The 17756-nt window shown below is 40.6% G+C and overlaps 1 protein-coding gene across 1 annotated transcript in view; it reads left to right on the top strand.

Annotated features, from left to right (window-relative positions):
* The window catches only part of GNA14 (G protein subunit alpha 14), a 185293-nt gene that overhangs the window by 2121 nt on the left and 165416 nt on the right, over positions 1-17756 (top strand). The gene's annotated exons all lie outside the window — the stretch shown is intronic.

Consider the following 17756-nt stretch of genomic DNA (forward strand, 5'->3'; position numbering starts at 1 on the left):
GAATTCTCTCCTATACCAGTTTATTTGTCTTCAATATAAGGAGTCTTCCTCCAAAAAGCATTTCGGAAAGAAGTCAATCTAGCTAGAATAAACTAGAGAAGGCTTTTAGTTAGTGTCGCCTCAGACCTGGGAAAGTATAAGGAAACCCCTTACACTTAGAGGACAGGCTCTGACCTTCCCCAGGCTGTGCCCCACCCACTGAACTAAGTGTCTGCAGATGAAGGGGACTGCCCACCCCAGGCCCCTCTTATCTTCAAGCCCCAGACACCAACGGAACCCCCTAACCAAGGTTCCCAAGCTTGTTTTCAGGGCCTTTGCAAGCAGAGAGAGAGCAGACTCCATCCCTGAGTGCCCAAAGGGGGAGCTCTGCAGAGTTGTGGACTAGCTTGGAGACGTGGGCTGAGGGTCCACAGGTGTGCCCGTGAGTGAGGCCTCCCCGGGGAGAGAAGGCACCTGGGTGGGGAGGAGAAGGGATTCTGTTAATTGGCTAGGACTGCTCTTCCCTGTCTGTCCTGGAACTCTGAGAAGTCTGAGCATTCTAATTGTACCTGGTCTCCTGGTGGTTGTAAAGTTACATTCCTCAAAAAAAGAGGATTATGTGACAGTTTGCTAGCTTGATTAGCACTTTATGTGGGCCTCCGTTTGTACTCTTGCCCTGAGGCTCACAGATAACAGAGATCACCTGGCTTTAGCTGCAGACTTTGTCTTGTCCAGAGCAGGTTGAACTGTCATTTTGAAATACTTTGATTTGTGTCAGTGTATGAAGTACAGACAGTGTCTGGAATATACCAGGAGCTTGGAGAATGCTGGCTCTTTGTATGAAAACGAAGCAGTAAGCTGAGCTATACTGTATAGGTAATAAACCTATTTGAAGTAAGATGCTTCCATTTATGCTCACACTAGGGCAGGAACGCTCGCAGACACACTGTTTGCCCTGGTTATTAATTAGTCAAATTTAATCCCGGTGTGACTAGACTCCTTCTTCATCTCTCCAGTTCCTTGTCCCAACCCTCGTCCTGTCGCTTCAAAGCAGGACTGCCTGACCTCCCAAGACCACCATTTTCATCAGGCCCAGCTGTGACCAGCTCCTGGTGCCGGTCACTCAGAAACTGCTAGAAATAGTTTCCAGACCACATGGAGCTGTCCAGAACCCTAAAGGATGGACTTCAAAACCTCTGATTTCTTTCAGTCTTTAAGGTAGCAGGGCACGCTTCATTCTTTCTCAGAATAAAGGCAGAATGGATGACTCAGAAAATCCAGGAAGCAGGGAAGGGTCTCTGCTGTTTTGTCTGAAGTCAGACAGTGTGATCGCAAAGTACATTCATCCAAGTCTCTGTAGTTGGTGGATTAGATCAGTGGGCCCCAACCTTTTTTGGGCCACGGACTGGTTTAATTTCAGAAAATATTTTCACGCACCGGCCTTTAGGGTGGGACGGATAAATGCACAAAATAAAATTATGCGACCAGCATAAAAACTGTGGTATTTTAAAATATAATTGTCGAATTTATGAGACAAGCGTCAAGAGTGAGTCTTAGATGAATGTAACAGAGGGAATCTGGTCATTTTTTAAAAACAAAACATTGTTCAGACTTAAATATAAATAAAACAGAAATAATGTAAATTATTTGTTCTTTCTCTGCGGACTGGTACCAAATGGCCCATGGACTGGTACTGGTCCATGGCCCGGGGGTTGGAGACCACTGGATTAGATGATGCACTGCTCAGATGCCTCAAGTGAAAGCTACACTTTGCAAAGGGGAGCTCAGAATCCTCTGTGGAGCATGGACTGACCTGAAAAGCCACTAACACTTTCAAAAGAAAGCATGCTTTTGCAACATCATGGTCTGAGGGTGTTTCTGAAGCGCATCGATGGTTCAGTCCATATCCTGTTTGTGCTTAATAACAGTATTGGTCAGTGTCTGTGGGAGAGATAAAAGCTGTTGTCTGTTTAGGCCTAGTAATTGCAAGATGGCAGCTCAATGATGCTCTCTCAGAGTTAGGAGGTCCGGAATAAAGACCCTCAGCGTCAGAAGAAAGAACATTCCTATTTCCTCAGATAAGAGGAGGACAAAGAGGAGTTCTGATAAGAACCCCGACTAAGTACTCTGCAGTGTAGGAAGAAAGTGTCTGGACAATAGCAATTAAATGAGGAGAAATGTGATCTTTCATTGATTTTTAATATTAAATGAGACTTGATGATGTGTTTTTAATCAGGTTGAGTCTTAATTTTGGGTGCTGACCTCATGTTGGAACTGTATGGAAGGCATGTTTACCGGGGAATCGAAATTGAACTTAGGTTGGTATGAGAGTTGAAAATGGAGGTTCTTAGGCCAGACTGCTTGTGTTCAAACCCTGGCTCTCCCCTTTCCTTGCTGTGGACTAGCTTCTCACGGCTTTGTGTGGCACTGAGCGCGTGGTACGTGCCAGCTCTCATTACTGCGATTTCAGCATTTCAGGCAGCGGGCAGTGTCCCTTTCCAATTTAGTGGGTCGCTTGTAGGTGGCACAGCAGTGTTTGAGCAGTCCTGGTAGTACCTTGAAGGCATGTCTTGCTTGAAGTCTCCGTTACTGTTGTTTTTGTTTGTTTGGTTGTTTGAGCCATAAGCTCATTTTAAAGTTTCTCTTTTTCCTTGCACCAAAGAATTGAAGATCTGAATCCCAGAAAGTTTTATTGCATTGGTTATAGCAAAATCCCATTTTAGAGCTGTCATGTTTCTATGGTGGAAATCTGTTACAGAAAATGGCATAAATGTATGAGTTTCTCAATAGAAGGTGACAGAATTTTCTGGCTCTGTGAGGAGGAAAGAAACAAAATAGCAAGTATGTCTCTTCCCCTTCACTTAGTTTAATCCAAAAGGCTTTTCCAGAGTGCCAGGCGTGGTGCACAGGGCTGAGGATTATTTTCAAATTGAGTTGAAGTTGCTTTTTCACAGGTGACTGTCATGAGGGAAATGGTAGGGTCTTGAAGGGTGGGGAGGGTAGGAGGCTGGTGCCCTCCACAGGCGGGCTAGAGTGGGACTCAGGCAAACCTCCCTGCCCACCAGGAGAGACCAAGGACAGTGAGTGCTGTCCTGAGGATCTGGGATAATATGAAGGACCCCTTGGAGGCAGATTTTATTGAGTTTTGGTGTTTTTAATCTTAACTATTTATGTGAATATCATGTTCACTACAAAATGTTAATGCAGAAATGCTTACTTTTTTGTGCCATAATGTGCTGCAGGTCCTGGCTGGGTGACTCAGTGGGTATTGTCCCGGCACACCGAGGTCATGGGATCGATCCCTGGTCAAGGCATGTAGGAGAAGCAATCAATGAGTGCACAACTAAATGGAACAACTAACTGGAACAAGTTGATGCTTCCTCTCCCTCTCCCCCTCTTTACTCCATCTCCCTCCCTCTTTCCCCCTTTCTTTCTTTCTCTCTTCCTCCCTCTTCCCCTCCCTCTTCCCCTCTTTCTCCCTCTTCCCCTCTCTTCTCCTTCCCCTCTCTTTCTCCCTCTTCCCTTCTCTCCCCTTCTTTCTCTCAAATCAACAGCCACATTATACATACAGGTGTGTCAGAAAGGAGACCATGATACTTATCTGTGGTTTATGTCCACCATGGCTGAAATAAACCAATCTTACCAGATAGCCTGCTTCCAGCCATGACCCAATAGTCTCCACCCTTCAAGAGACTGATGCAAACCCTTCCTCTTCTTTCTGCTTTAAAACAAATACAGGACCTTTTAGATAATGGGTTTTTACCCTTTTTACCCTTTCAAATAAGGCATAATTTATATACAATAAAAGACCAATTTTTAGCATGCAATTTGATTTGATTTGACAGCTGTGAGCAGTTGTGTAAGCATTAGCACAATCATGATATAAAACATTGTCCGCATCCCCCCACAAACTTCCCTGTGCTCCTCTATAGTCAATCTTCTCCCCTCAAATCATTAAAAGTTTTTTTTTCCATTTGGAAACAATCTGTAAGAATAAGAATAGTACAAAAAAACCGTACGTATACCTTTTTCCCAATTGACCTATTTTGACATTTTACTCTTTTTCCTTCTCATGTGTATGTTCCCTTCAGTTTTTCTGAAATGTTTGAGGGTAGGTTATATGTATCAGTTCTCACGTATATATTTTAGTTTCCTTTAATCTGAAACACTTCCACAGGCTCTTGTTGCTTTTGTGACTACATTTTTGAAGAATATAGTCCCCTCTTCCTTTTTTTTTTTTTTAAATTAAATCCTCCCCCTTTTCAGTAGAACATTCTTCATTTGGGAATTGTCTAATGATTTTCCTCATGATTAAAGATTCCAACTTTACATCCTTGGCTGGAAGTTGGGGTAGGTGATGTGTCCTTCCCAGAGGGTCACTTCTAGAGGCACCCTGTGACCCTCTGTCCTTCACTGGTGCTCAGTTTGATCACCTGCTTGTTTTCTACCCTAACAATTTTATGGGGAGATACTTTCTAAGACCATGCAAATATTCTGCTCATCAAAATATCCCTCTGGATTTTGTATGAATATATGATTCCTGAGCCAATCTATAACTGGATAGCTACAAAATGATGATTTTCCAATTCCAGCAGTATCTCCACATTTACCAGTTGGCATTGGACACTCTACTATGGCAACCTTCCCTTTGTCCCTATTTATTTGTTTACTTATTACCCATACAAACTCATGAACCCCTAGGGTTTTGTTTTTTTTTTTAAACCAATGGTTTTTACTTCATTACTGTATTTAATCATTTTGGTGCTCAAATTGTACCTGATTTGCACAATGAGATCCCCTTCAAGCTGGTTCCTATGTTATCATGACACAGGCCCATCATTTTTTTGCGTACTTCCTTACTTTCAGGAGAAACTAGTTACTCCAGGCTCATCTTATACCACCCTTCCCAGTCTGGGAATCAGCTATTTCTCTACAGGGCCTTGGTTACTTTTGTTTTTTTAATTTTTTTTTTATTAAGTGAGAGGTGGGGAGGCAGAGACAGACTTCCACATGTGCCCCAACTGGGATCCACCCTGCAAGCCCCCCACCAGGCAATGCTCTGCCCGGCTGGGCTGCTGCCCTGTTGCTCAGCAACCAAGCTACTTTAGTGCCTGAGGTGAGGCCATGGAGCCATCATCAGCACCTGGGGCCAACTTTGCTTGAACCACTTGAACCATGACTGTGGAAGGGCAGAGGAAGAGAGAGAGAGAAAGAGATGAAGAAGTAGATGGTCGCTTCTCCTGTGTGCCCTGACTGGGAATTGAACTCGGGACTTACACACTCTACCACTGAGCCAACAGGCCAGGGCCCTTGCTTTGGTTACTTTTAATAGAGAACTGCACCTTTTCTTTTAAGATGCTTAAGCCACTTGAAACAAGATATCATGTCCACTAAAACAACCAGTATCTCAGTACCCAAAGGACCACATTTCTAAAGCATGGAAGTTGAGGGTGAAAGTTTTGAGGCTGTGAGCAGAAAAATTATGACAGCAGTGTTTTTATAAAAAACAATGTAAAAGCATATCTTTTTTTTTTTTTAATGGGGTGACATCAATAAATCAGGATACATATATTCAAAGATAACAAGTCCAGGTTATCTTGTCGTTCAATTATGTTGCATACCCATCACCCAAAGTCAGATTGTCCTCTGTCACCTTCTATCTAGTTTTCTTTGTGCCCCTCCCCCTCCCCCTTTCCCTCTCCCATTCCCCCCTCCCCCCTGTAACCACCACACTCTTATCAATGTCTCTTAGTTTCACTTTTATGTCCCACCTACGTATGGAATAATGCAGTTCCTGGTTTTTTCTGATTTACTTATTTCGCTTCGTATCATGTTATCAAGATCCCACCATTTTGCTGTAAATGTTCCGATGTCATCATTTCTTATGGCTGAGTAGTATTCCATAGTGTATATGTGCCACATCTTCTTTATCCAGTCATCTATTGACGGGCTTTTTGGTTGTTTCCATGTCCTGGCCACTGTGAACAATGCTGCAATAAACATGGGGCTGCATGTGTCTTTACGTATCAATGTTTCTGAGTTTTTGGGGTATATACCCAGTAGAGGGATTGCTGGGTCATAAGGTAGTTCTATTTTCAGTTTTTTGAGGAACCACCATACTTTCTTCCATAATGGTTGTACTACTTTACATTCCCACCAACAGTGTATGAGGGTTCCTGTAAAAGTATATCTTAACCCTTAGGAAGCTCTTTTTCTTCTTTAAAGATGACTGCTAGTCTAGATCACCATTTGTTTTCTCTTTTCCCATGATGCCTGAATCACAAGAGAAAAGCTCTCCTTGTAAGAAGTACCAGGTGTGGAATTGCAGGGAGAGAGAAAGAGAGAGAGAGAGAGAGAGAGAGAGAGAGAGAGGTAACTAGATTGAGAATCGGGGGGGGGGGGGTCAGTGAGTCAGGGTACTGAAGACGAAGGTTGAAAGTCAGGCCCAAAGGGGACTTTATTGGAAGAATTCTCACCAGGGCATCTCATCAAATTAAAGGAATTGAGTAATAAGGACTGGGAAAGAGCAAGTGCCAGGGCAGTTCTGGGGCACAGCCAACAGCATAACATGGCTCTACTCTTCCAAGCTTCAGGGTCCTCTGGGCATTCCTTGCCTCTCTGAGAGCCTAAGGCCTGCTGTGGATCAGGGTGAACTCCTGGATTAATCACTTCTGGCTAAGGGACATACATTATAGACATGGCCTGGGGTGGGCCGACCTGGGAGTCAAGTAGCCTGCTGCAAACATTATCAAAGGAATTGAAGTGCATCAGAGGAAATGTAAGAGTTCTGAAGGTGGACGTCCCTGCGGGAGCCCTAACTTTTGTTAGGAACAGTTGACTCTCTGCTGATGAGTAAATTAATGGGCCATAATGTTGGCCAAGGTTCTTGGTTGCACACCACTTAAGCAGAACAGTTTATTGGAGGGGAAGCAGGATGCACACAGAGTCAATGGAAGTTGCAGAGCAGGCTCAGCCAGAGGGCAGGATCCAAGGGAATCTTGACACTGGGGTCCAACCACACTGCCAAGGACACAGCCAGGGACTCTGCCGCCCTGACAGTCACTGAGCCTGCCCTGGATGCTTACCTCTACAGCAGCATTGCAAGTACACTGTGCCCATCTCCTGCATCCTTGTGTCACTTTTCAAAATCTCTGGCCCTCCGTTCGTGCCCAGCTAGTAGGAAGCTGGCGGAGAGGCAACATGGCATAGTGGTGAGAACATGTTCTCTGAGTATGAAATCTAGGCAAGAAGTAGTTCCTATTGTGCTGCCCGCCCCCTGTCTGGGCTCAGGATACCTACCTACTGCTACAAGGTCACTGACAGAGCTAGCTTGTAGTTCCCAGAGGGACATGTGGGTAGAAGGGTCAATAGCATGATGTCTCTTCTGGTGCCCCTTTGCAGTGATCAGGGTCATGACATGTGGCCATAGCAGAATCCTGAAGTGCAATTGCATTGAGGCCCAAGTTTCTTCTTTTGGTGTGTGTGTGGGTGCCTCTGAGTCCTGGATATATGACCATGAGCAAGACATTTCCTTTGAGCCTCAGGGTCCTCACTTTTAAAATTAGAGGTTTGGATTAGGTGACTTCTGAGTTCTTCCCAGTTCTGTCATCAGATGTTTTATGTCAGTGGTTCTCCCAGGGTGTTTCTAGGACCAGTAATAGCAGCATCTCCCAGGAACTTGTTAGACATGCAAAGTCTCAGGCCCTCTGGATCGGAAATGCTGGAGTGGGCCAGTCATCAGTATTAACAAGCCCTGTGGGGATCCTGACACCTGCTCAGGTGGAGAACCTGTTTGGTAGCATTGGCCTGCAGCTCAGGACAGGACAGCTGCTGATCGTCACTGTAGGCTCTAAGACAGACATCTTAACTTTCAGCAGTTGTCCAGGACGCCCTTGGGACTGACCTGCCTATGGAATGCTCAGTTTCTTGAAGCATGCTCTTCTTCAACTAGATGAAGGATCTTCAGAGTCTGAGCTGAGTAATTTGTAGGGGTCTTTGAGCCTTGTCTCCAAATTGGTGGACAAAGAGGAAGAGCAAGCACATGCATATGATTTATTATGGCCAGAGCCCTTACCAAAGAAGCCAGCAGTCACATCTACGTTCACTCTCGCACTGGGATGTAGAAGTTGTGCTCCTTAAATTGCAATGGCTTTGTGGCTAATAACCATTCCATGAGTTATCTCTCTATGATGATCTAAGTGGTGTGGAAGAAAGCATATTCTAGTAAGAGCTCTCATATATCAGTCGTCTCTTTAAAAATTCACCCTCCATTAAACATTGGCTTGTATATCCAGCCAAAAGGTAATATTCTGGGTTATCAAATTTTTTTAAGTAACTGGTAAATTTTTATATTTTTTACTTTTTTAATGAGTAAGAGAAAAATTAATCTTTTATTATTCTGCCTGAAAGGCATCTTCTGTATTGTTAGCTGTCAGGGCCCCATGCTACTGCTGTCTCAGACCTGCCATAAACATCACCTTCCTTTTGAGTAGCTCATTCTCAGAACTTTTGCTTCTCCTGCTCAGCTGCTAGGTGATTGGAGAATATAAGCTAATTGTATTAGTAGGCAAAGTCAAATTAAAGAAGGTTATAAATGATTTGTAGAGTCATCTTCTAATCCTAGTGTCTAAGTCAGTGCCTCTCAAAATACAGTGTTGGGCCCAGGCCAGTCTGTTCACACAAGACAAGCATAGAAATTGAGAGTAAGCATCTAGAAATTTTTATCACAATTTAAAATTGCTGTGCCATTGAAGGGTATTTTTATTGTATTTCATAAATGTATCAGTCTTCTACTGAAGGGAAAGTTTTAAAAATCGGTCCCTTACTACAAGGGTATGAGGAACACAATTGCAAAACTTCATTTTATGGATGGGACACAGAAGGCGTGAAGAGCCCCGATGTCACGATGCTCGGGGCAGAAGCTAATGGGCAGTAGAACCAAGACTAGAAGTCCAGTTTCTGAGTTGCTAACCCTTCTTTAAGTCAATCTGAGTCTTCACATTGAATTCTGTTGTTCCTGAAGCAACCCTGATTGTAAGACTTGCCATTGATTTGAAAACAGCCTTTTCAGGAAACCAAACACCATTGTAATAAATGTACACTTCAGTGCAAAGGCCTTTCGACCTTAAAAATGTTCATTTGTGTAGCAATGAATCTTGGAATCAAGGATACAAGGGAATTTATTTCTTTTTTCCCCTAATCAGATAGTATATATTTAAAATAAAGCAAAACTGTTCCAGTTATTGACGGTGTGTTTCATTTCGTGAGACTGATTTCCATGCTAAATTAGATTAGGGAAGAAACCCCTTTGTAATGCCATTAGCCCACAGGGTTCTATTTTGAGTTATGATGTGAATCTTTGAAAAGGTTTGCTTCCTGGATCAGAGGGACTATCATATACAAAGAAGGTTAAGAAAAAAAATAAGAGCAACCAAATGTTGTGAAAGTGCCAATGTCTGCCTAACTGTGGATGGGCCACATCCAGGTAATTGATAAGTTTAGGAAGAGTTTCAAATGAGACCTTGAACTCCATAAGGGCTTTGTTCACCACTGATCCCACAGTGTTGGGCACAGAGCTAAGCTCAAATACTGGTCGAATAGTATGTGTGTCATTCTTTATACAGTGGTTTACATGAAATACTGGATGAGAAGCATAAACAGTTTCTTAGAGGAGATGGAGATCTTTGTTGTTTGGGTTCATGAAAGGGAGATAGTCCCAGGCTGCTTCTTTAAGAAAGGCAATTAGAAAATCCCAGAATTGATTTTTAAAAATGTTCAATACCTTGGCTACTCATTTTGAATATATGTTTATACCTAGATTAGTGGTTTCAAATTATGAAAATTGAGCCTGGGTCCCAGGACTGAAATGCTAATTGGAAAATAGTTATTGTATTTCCATGAAGTCTTTTCCGAGTAACTGTACGGGATAAAACTTAAACATGTAACTGTAACCGTAGTTGAGAAATTTGTCAGTTCTTCTCTATTGCTTTTCTGCAATAAGTTTTAAAAAATCATAATTAATCATGGTCTTTATGTAACTTTTTAAAATATGAATAGCTCTGTCTATAAAATCAAGGAGTTAGACCTCATGGTTTTAGAGGGCCATCTCACACTTAATTTTATGAATAAGAAATTTGGAAGCTCTAAAAGGGGAAATGGTAATTGCAAGGATTTAAATCCTCTGATGTTTAAGACCTAGTTTGGAGTGTTAAAATTCATACTGTTACCTGAGCAAATTTCATATGAAATTGGCCTCTTTGTGACGGGTAGCAGAACTAATAATCTTATATTGCACTAAGTGAGGATATTTGAAGTGATATGACATTATGTGTTCCACATATAAATATGTTGCATTTGTTGATATAAATCTTTGTAATCAATGTTATCATTTAAAATGGTGGTATTCATATTTTATTTTATTTTGAGTTTGTTCAAAAAAATGGTAAAGGAAACAAAATGGGACTATCCATTTAAAAAATTTTCCGAGTAAGAAGGTTAAACATATTTTAATATATTCAGCTAAAAAACTAGAAAAAAAAGTGATTATCAACTTTTTTCCTAAAATATTCAAAATTGAACACATTGAACAAAATTGAGGCATTTTTCCTTCTTCTCTCCCCAGATCATGTGTTTCCATGTATCTTTCTTATCTCAGTAGAAGGTACCATATACCACCAGGTTCCCAGACCAGAATCCAGGGTCTTTCTTGACTCTGTCTTCTGTATCTAATACTAGAAATGAAATGATAATAGTAACATTATTCTAGTCACTTTTAACGAATGATCTTACTTATTATTCACCATGTTTTGAGGTGCAGTTAGTATTACCCTCTCCATTCCACAGAGGGAAACTGAGGCTGCAAGGCCAGGTTTACCAGCCAGGGTAGACCTAGGGTTTGAACTCAGGCAGTCAGACTCCAGAGCCCTGGTTCTTAATCATGGTCCCGCTTCTGTCTCCCGTAGCCAACATCTCACCGGATTCTACCCCAAGAGACCCGGTCTCTACTGTTCCCAGTTCCTGCCATCCTGTTTGCCATCCTGCTTTCCTCTTATCTCTTGTCTGGATTCCTCCGTCATCCACGACTCCCTAGCCTTGAGCCCATTCTCCACAGGACAGCCAGAGTGATAAGATAAACAGGAAAATCTGATTATTTTCCTGCTCAAACCTTGCTATGTTTTCTCATTGCCCTTGGATGTAAATCTAAAATCTGTGTATGGCCCATGGGCCCCTCAGTCTGTCTCTCCTGACACTCACTCTCCTGCTGTTCCCTGTGACCACTCATTTCTGCCCACGGGGCCTTCTTTTAGGACTGCAAATGTGCCAAGTCATTCTTCTTAGGCCTCTGCGCTGATCTGTTTTCCTACAACACGCTTCCTTACCAGTCTTCTAGCTAACTGCTGCTCATTTTCAAACTGTATCTTAAATATTCCAGACTCCCAATTCAAAGTCTCTCCAGGACATTCTCCCATAGCCCCTTCTACATTTTGTTTTTGAAATAGTGCTCCACCTAGTTTGATACTCTCTTTCTGCTACTGTATTTACTATCTGTCTTACCTGCTGGTCTCCAGATTTGCTGGGTGTAGGGACGATTAGAACCAGTAAATCCTTGGTATATCTTGTATAGTGCCTGGGCGTTTCAGAAACAGTTTTGATTGACCAAATATATTGCCAAAATATAAGTATCAACATTATTGTGCAAAAGAAAGGATATTTTAACTTCAAAAAGTAAAAAGAGCTTAGTCTTAATAAAGGATAACACTTTAAATTGAATAAAGGTGCTTTTGCGACTAACTCACTTTGCCCTCGAAGCTGCTGCTCTGGAACCCAGGGTTTATTTCAGGCATCTTATTTGTTTCCTAAGTGTCCAGATTTTCTTATGCACAAAAATGAATACTCAATATACTTTTTATTCTTTTACTCAAAAAATGGCATATTTGTAGCAGAGACCACTACTAGTCTTCTGAATATTTTTTCTTTCCTCTTATAATACCAGAAGTTTCTTTCTGGACACATGGACAGCACCTAAAGACTATATTTCTCAGCTTGTCTGTGCTGGGTGTGGCCATTTGACTAACTCATAGCCGGTGGGATGTAAGCTTGTAGTAATATAGGTAATTTCTTAGTCCTGCCCTTTAAAAGAAATGGAGCTTTCTTCTCTTCTAGAGAAGGATGCTGACTTTGGTGGTAGGAGTGAAAGCAACCACCTTTTACAAGAGATACAAGTCAGATTTAAGGATGAAGAAGCAACAAGGTAGAAAAGGCCTGGGTCCCTAATTCCATGAAGCTGCCATATCACCCCTGAACTAGGAATGATGGGACCCCTTTTAATAGCAGCTAAACTGGTATCCTAGTTAATAAAATGTTATACATTCTGTTTTACATTTATCTTTTTAATACTCAGCAATATGTCTAGGAATCTTTTCCAAAGCATTTGCAGAAAAATCAGAATGTGATGTGGGGGGGGGGGTCTAATGTGATGCTGTCACTGCCAGTGTGTGGGCAATGCTGCATGTGCGTCTCTCATTCTTGCACCGTCATCAACACTGTGAGATATGACATACTCTCCTGTATTTTCTGTAACTGAGTTTGCAAATATTTGATAGGGGCTTTTCTGGGAGCAAATAAACATTTTTTGTATGTTTTTTAGATTTTATTTATTCAATTTTAGAGAGAAAGGAGAGAGAGAGGGCAAGAGAGAGAGAGAGAGAAAGGGGGGAGGAGCAGGAAGCATCAACTCCAGTATGTGCCTTAACTGGGCAAGACCAGGGTTCCAAATTGGCGACCTCAGCATTCCAGGTGGACGCTTTATCCACTGTGCCACCACAGGTCAGGCCACGAATAAACATTTAAAGCTGCTTGTTTTCATTGATACTGTCTATTCAAGTTGAAAAGAGAAAAAAAAAACAGTTTTGCTAAGCCTTTAATGTTCATTTTATTTTTTTAAACTCTAGCAATTTTTGTATAAAAATAGCAATGCATTTTATTCTTTGATTACTTTTAAATTTACTACTAAACTAACTCCATTTATTAATTCAGTGAATAAAATGATTAGATTTCCCTTAAACATTTTAAAACATATTTACATGTACTAGAAACCTCAGTATCCTCAAATTTTCAAACCCCTGAGAAAGCTGGCAAAAGCCAAGCATTTAAGAGACTTCACTAGACCTCATAAACCTAAAGTTATAAATTAAATTAATCTTATTCTTTTAAATAGTCAAATACTGTCTTTAAATGTAATAAAATAAAATACTCTTTAAATTTATCACAACTCTAATTGATTAATATCAGATTGAAATAGCTTAAATAACAACTGTATCAAAAAATTAATGCTGACTCCTGATTATTATACTTATTCTTAAATTTAACTCAATGTTATTACAATGTGTATGATTTAGGTATTCTTAATTCTTAGTGAAATGAGGCTTGTAAAGTTCAGCTCAACTAAGAAAAGATTTATAGTCTTGACTTAAGGGTTAGAATGATTTTCCAAGTCCCTACAATTTCTTGCAACCCAAAGCATCACTTCTTATTCCTTTATTCCAGTTTTTACTACTTAAAAAAAACAAATTTTTTGTTGCCTCCATAATTGATTGGGTACAGAACCTGCCTTGGCAGCTAGTTTCTTCATTACATAATTTGTGTTTGAAGAGATTCTATTCTTTTAAAACCCTTTTAGCTGTTTCATGACCATCATTTCTAATTCTTTCACAACCACTTATTTAAAGAAGAAAAACTTAGATCTCAGATTCAAGAAATGAGAGATATGAGGTCATTTCTTACTGCTTGTCTGTATTCTGCTCTATATAACCTGTGTTTGAACACACCTAATCAGTCTAATATTGTTCACACATTTCTTCTCTTTCAATGGAAACATTAAGCAATTTGAGAATGAATGAAAGAACAAGGTAAAATAGAGTGAATTAAATATAAAAGCCTAATCTCAAACCCTAAGCCTCCTGAAAACTCTGCCAGCTGCAAGCCTTTAAAGCAAGCATTTGAGTTTAAATTGAAATGCTTCTCTATTCTAAAATGTCTAAAAGTTGGCTGAATCACTCCCTTTAACACCTTCTCTCTGCCTTTATATTTGTCACTCTGGAGTTGCATATTGTCTATAGGTAGCTCATGCATGAGGAAACTGCTTGAACTTTCCCTGACCACTTTCAAATTACCATCCACTTAGGGCAATGAGGAAGTCTTTCTCCCTTGCTTGATCATTTCATTTGTGTCTGCATTGGGGATGGGCAGGTGGAGGAAATGAGGAGGTGTTGGCTTATTTGACATAAGCTCGTTAAGAAAAGATTGGACACTAAAGTTAGTGGCAATCAAATAAACATGGCCCCAACGAAGCCAATTTATCCTATGTGGTTTTACGTGTGCACATACACAAACACATACCACCATTACCACCAGATAATTTGAAATCAGTTAGCACTTACAAAGCAACCTGAATTTTCCATTAGGATAGTTAAACCGATTCTATCTACAATGGAGTATCTTGGTGCAAAACAGAAAATGGCCAGAAAGCTTATATCCTAGAAAAGTATTTAGTTAAAGCGTTCATCTTGGGCACCTAAAATTTCTGTTTAAAGTCAATTTTGTCTTTAAGAAGAATCATATTAGCCTGACCGGGTGGTGGTGCAGTGGATAGAGTGTCGGACTGGGATGTGGAGGACCCAGGTTCCAGACTCCGAGGTTGCCAGCTTGAGCGCGGGCCCATCTGGTTTGAGCAAGGCTCACCAGCTTGGACCCAAGGTCGCTGGCTCGAGCAAGGGGTTACTTAGTCTGAAGGCCCATGGTCAAGGCACATATGAGAAAGCAATCAATGAACAACTAAGGTGTCGCAACAAAAAAACTAATGATTGACGCTTCTCATCTCTCTCCGTTCCTGTCTATCCCTATCTACCCCTCTCTCTGACTCTTATCTCTAAAAAAAAAAAAATCATATTGGCCAAAACAGAATGGGTTTGGTTTGTAATTACTATTTTGAATAAGGAAACTTAAAGAATACCTTAATTGATATTATGGTATCTGCTAGAGCTATAGTTAGAAATACTATTTCAAATTTGCATTTTTCCCCCAAATTTGAAACATTTCTTATTACACTTGCTGCATCACCTATTCAGTGAATTGCTTTTCCTTGGAATACTTTTAAATTTTCAACTACATGAAAAAGCTGGATGCTGTTTAAAGCCTTGTTGATGCAGTGCCAGAAGTCTCTGGTATGAGTCCCAGAATGGCTTCTAATTTGAAGTGTGACCTTGGGCAGTTACAAAGTCATGGAGGCTCCTTATCAGTCAAATGAGGAGGCTGGATTCAACAGTCTCCAACTTCTTCTAGCTCTGGGTTTCCATGGCTACTCTTTAGCCATAGTAGAAGTGTTAGTGACCTTGACTGCTTAGGGTAGAAAAGGACCGTGTGTGTGTGACTGCAGTACACCTGAAGAAATAGAGTTCTTCATATTCCTTTGTTTTCTGTGTTTGTGAGTTTTCATGGAATATGAGACTTTACACATGTAATAATCTCAATGTACCAGAACAGGTTTGTCAGGGACAGAAATGTATTGAATTGGTAATCTGGCACTTCTCATTGTAGAAACATCTATTGACATAAAAAGGACTCCTGAACTAACACTATTTGTCATTAGATAAAAACCTTCTAGCCTTCAATTTACTTGAAAGCATATGAACATATAATAATAATAGTAAACATATAATACTGACTTTATGCCAGATATGACTCTAAAGGTTTTATAATTGTTAATTTATGTATTTCATCCTTGAAATATGAAATATACCTTTTCAGTTTGATGAGGAAACTGAGTTAAGGAAAGATGAAATTAACTTCCCAAAGTCACAAACTACTAGATGTGGAGCTGGGTTTTGACTGACTAGTAGTTTGGTTCTAGGGATTCCTTGTTCTTACAGCTTTTCTCTGCCCCGGTAAAAAACAAACGACCGACTGTCCGGCATCCACTGCTAGGTTGGGCAGTGGGAAGGAGTCTGATGGAGGAGAAGGTCCGGCATGTGCTCCTGTGACTTCTGCTACAGTGCGGTGGGACTTTGGGCAAGTCTTTTACTTTCCCCAAAACCAGTGTTGTCCAATGGAAATGGAATGTGAGCGCAAATGTGAGCCACATGTGTAATTTAAAGTATTGAAGTCTCATTTAAAAAACAATAGAAAGAAATAGGTGAAATTCTTGAGAACACTATATTGAGTGAAATAAGTAACTCAGAAAAAGCTAAGAACTATATGATTTCACACATAGGTGGGATATAAAACTGAGAGACTCAGGGACATAGATAAAAGTGAAGTATTACCAGTGGGAAAGAGGTGTGGGGGAGGGGAACACGGGAGAGGATTAAAGAGGGACAAGTATACAGTAACAGAAAATAATATGACTTTGGGTAATGGGTACACAACACAATCAACAATTCAAATGCTATAGAGATGTTCACCTGAAACCTGTGTACTTTATTGATCAATGTCACTCCATTAAATTGAATTTTCTAAATAAAATTTAAAAAAGAAATAGATAAAATTTTAATAATAGAATTTAAGACACCATATCAAAATATTCAACATATATTGATAATTGATAATAAAACTTATCAATGAAATATCTTTTTCATATTAAATCTTTGAAACCTGGTATGTTTTTTATACTCACAGAACATTTCAATTCAGATTATCTATACTCTCAGTGTTTAGTGGCCCCATGTGGCTAGTGGTTACCATAATAGATGGCATAGCTCTCACTTGAGAGACCATGATGATGGGTGATCACTAAAACCTCAGCTCTGAAATTCTAGGAATCTGTGATGAGAAGCACCTGCTCTCTTCAACTGCTTTCCCATGAGATTGTTTCTTCTCTGCTTAAGTAGCATGATGAATGCATTCAAAAATAAGAATTCAACAATGAAATGATCACAAAAGCAATGGAATGCCAATGTAAGAGTGCATACTAGAGAAGGATTTTTAGAAAGTGACCATGCTTTAGTGGGTTAAAAAAATCATTCCTTCCATAAATATCCAAAAGCTGACTGGTGTTTTCACTGTAGTGTGACAGTAAATAGGTGTGTAAGATGATTTTAGGTTAGGCAAGTACTATGAAGAAAAATACAACTGAGTAAGGGGCTAGCAAGTGGAGACTAGAGACCAGGGGATTGGTGAGCCTGGTTTCAATAGGAAGACGTGTTTGAAGAGGTGACTGTTGAAGGGAGGTTGGGTGGAGAGAGGAGACAAGATACATGAAGACACAGGGGATAGTATGCCACAGAGTGATACAGTGTGCCAGGCTGGGGAGACAGGCTGAGGGTCAGTGGGTTTCAGGAGGAGCTAAAGGCACTGTGTTGAGGGAAGAGAGATGATAGAAGGCATGGTTGTAGAAGTAGGAGTTTGGATTTCAATTTAAGTGCTGCTGGAAACCAACGGGGAGCAATGACTCAATTCTAGCAGGAAACTTAGGCTGCTGGACAGAGAATAGATTGTATTTGGTAAGACTGGAAGCAGGAAGAGCAAGATGCTATGTAATTGTCTAGGTGACCGGTCTTGGTGTCTTGGACTAGCAAAGGAATTATGGAGGTGACTGAATTGGTTAGATTTGGTAAATATTGAAGGTGAGTTGACAATATGTGTTGATTTAAGCAAGGATAGAATCAGGATGATCCTGCAGTTTTGGCTTGAGCAACTAATTAAGGTCATTTCTGAGATGGGTGAGAGTGAAGGGAAGGGGACAGAGAATCAACAGTTCTGTTTTTAAACATTTTCAGATCAAT

Source organism: Saccopteryx bilineata, chromosome 2 (assembly GCF_036850765.1).
Source record: "Saccopteryx bilineata isolate mSacBil1 chromosome 2, mSacBil1_pri_phased_curated, whole genome shotgun sequence".
NCBI lineage: Eukaryota > Metazoa > Chordata > Mammalia > Chiroptera > Emballonuridae > Saccopteryx > Saccopteryx bilineata.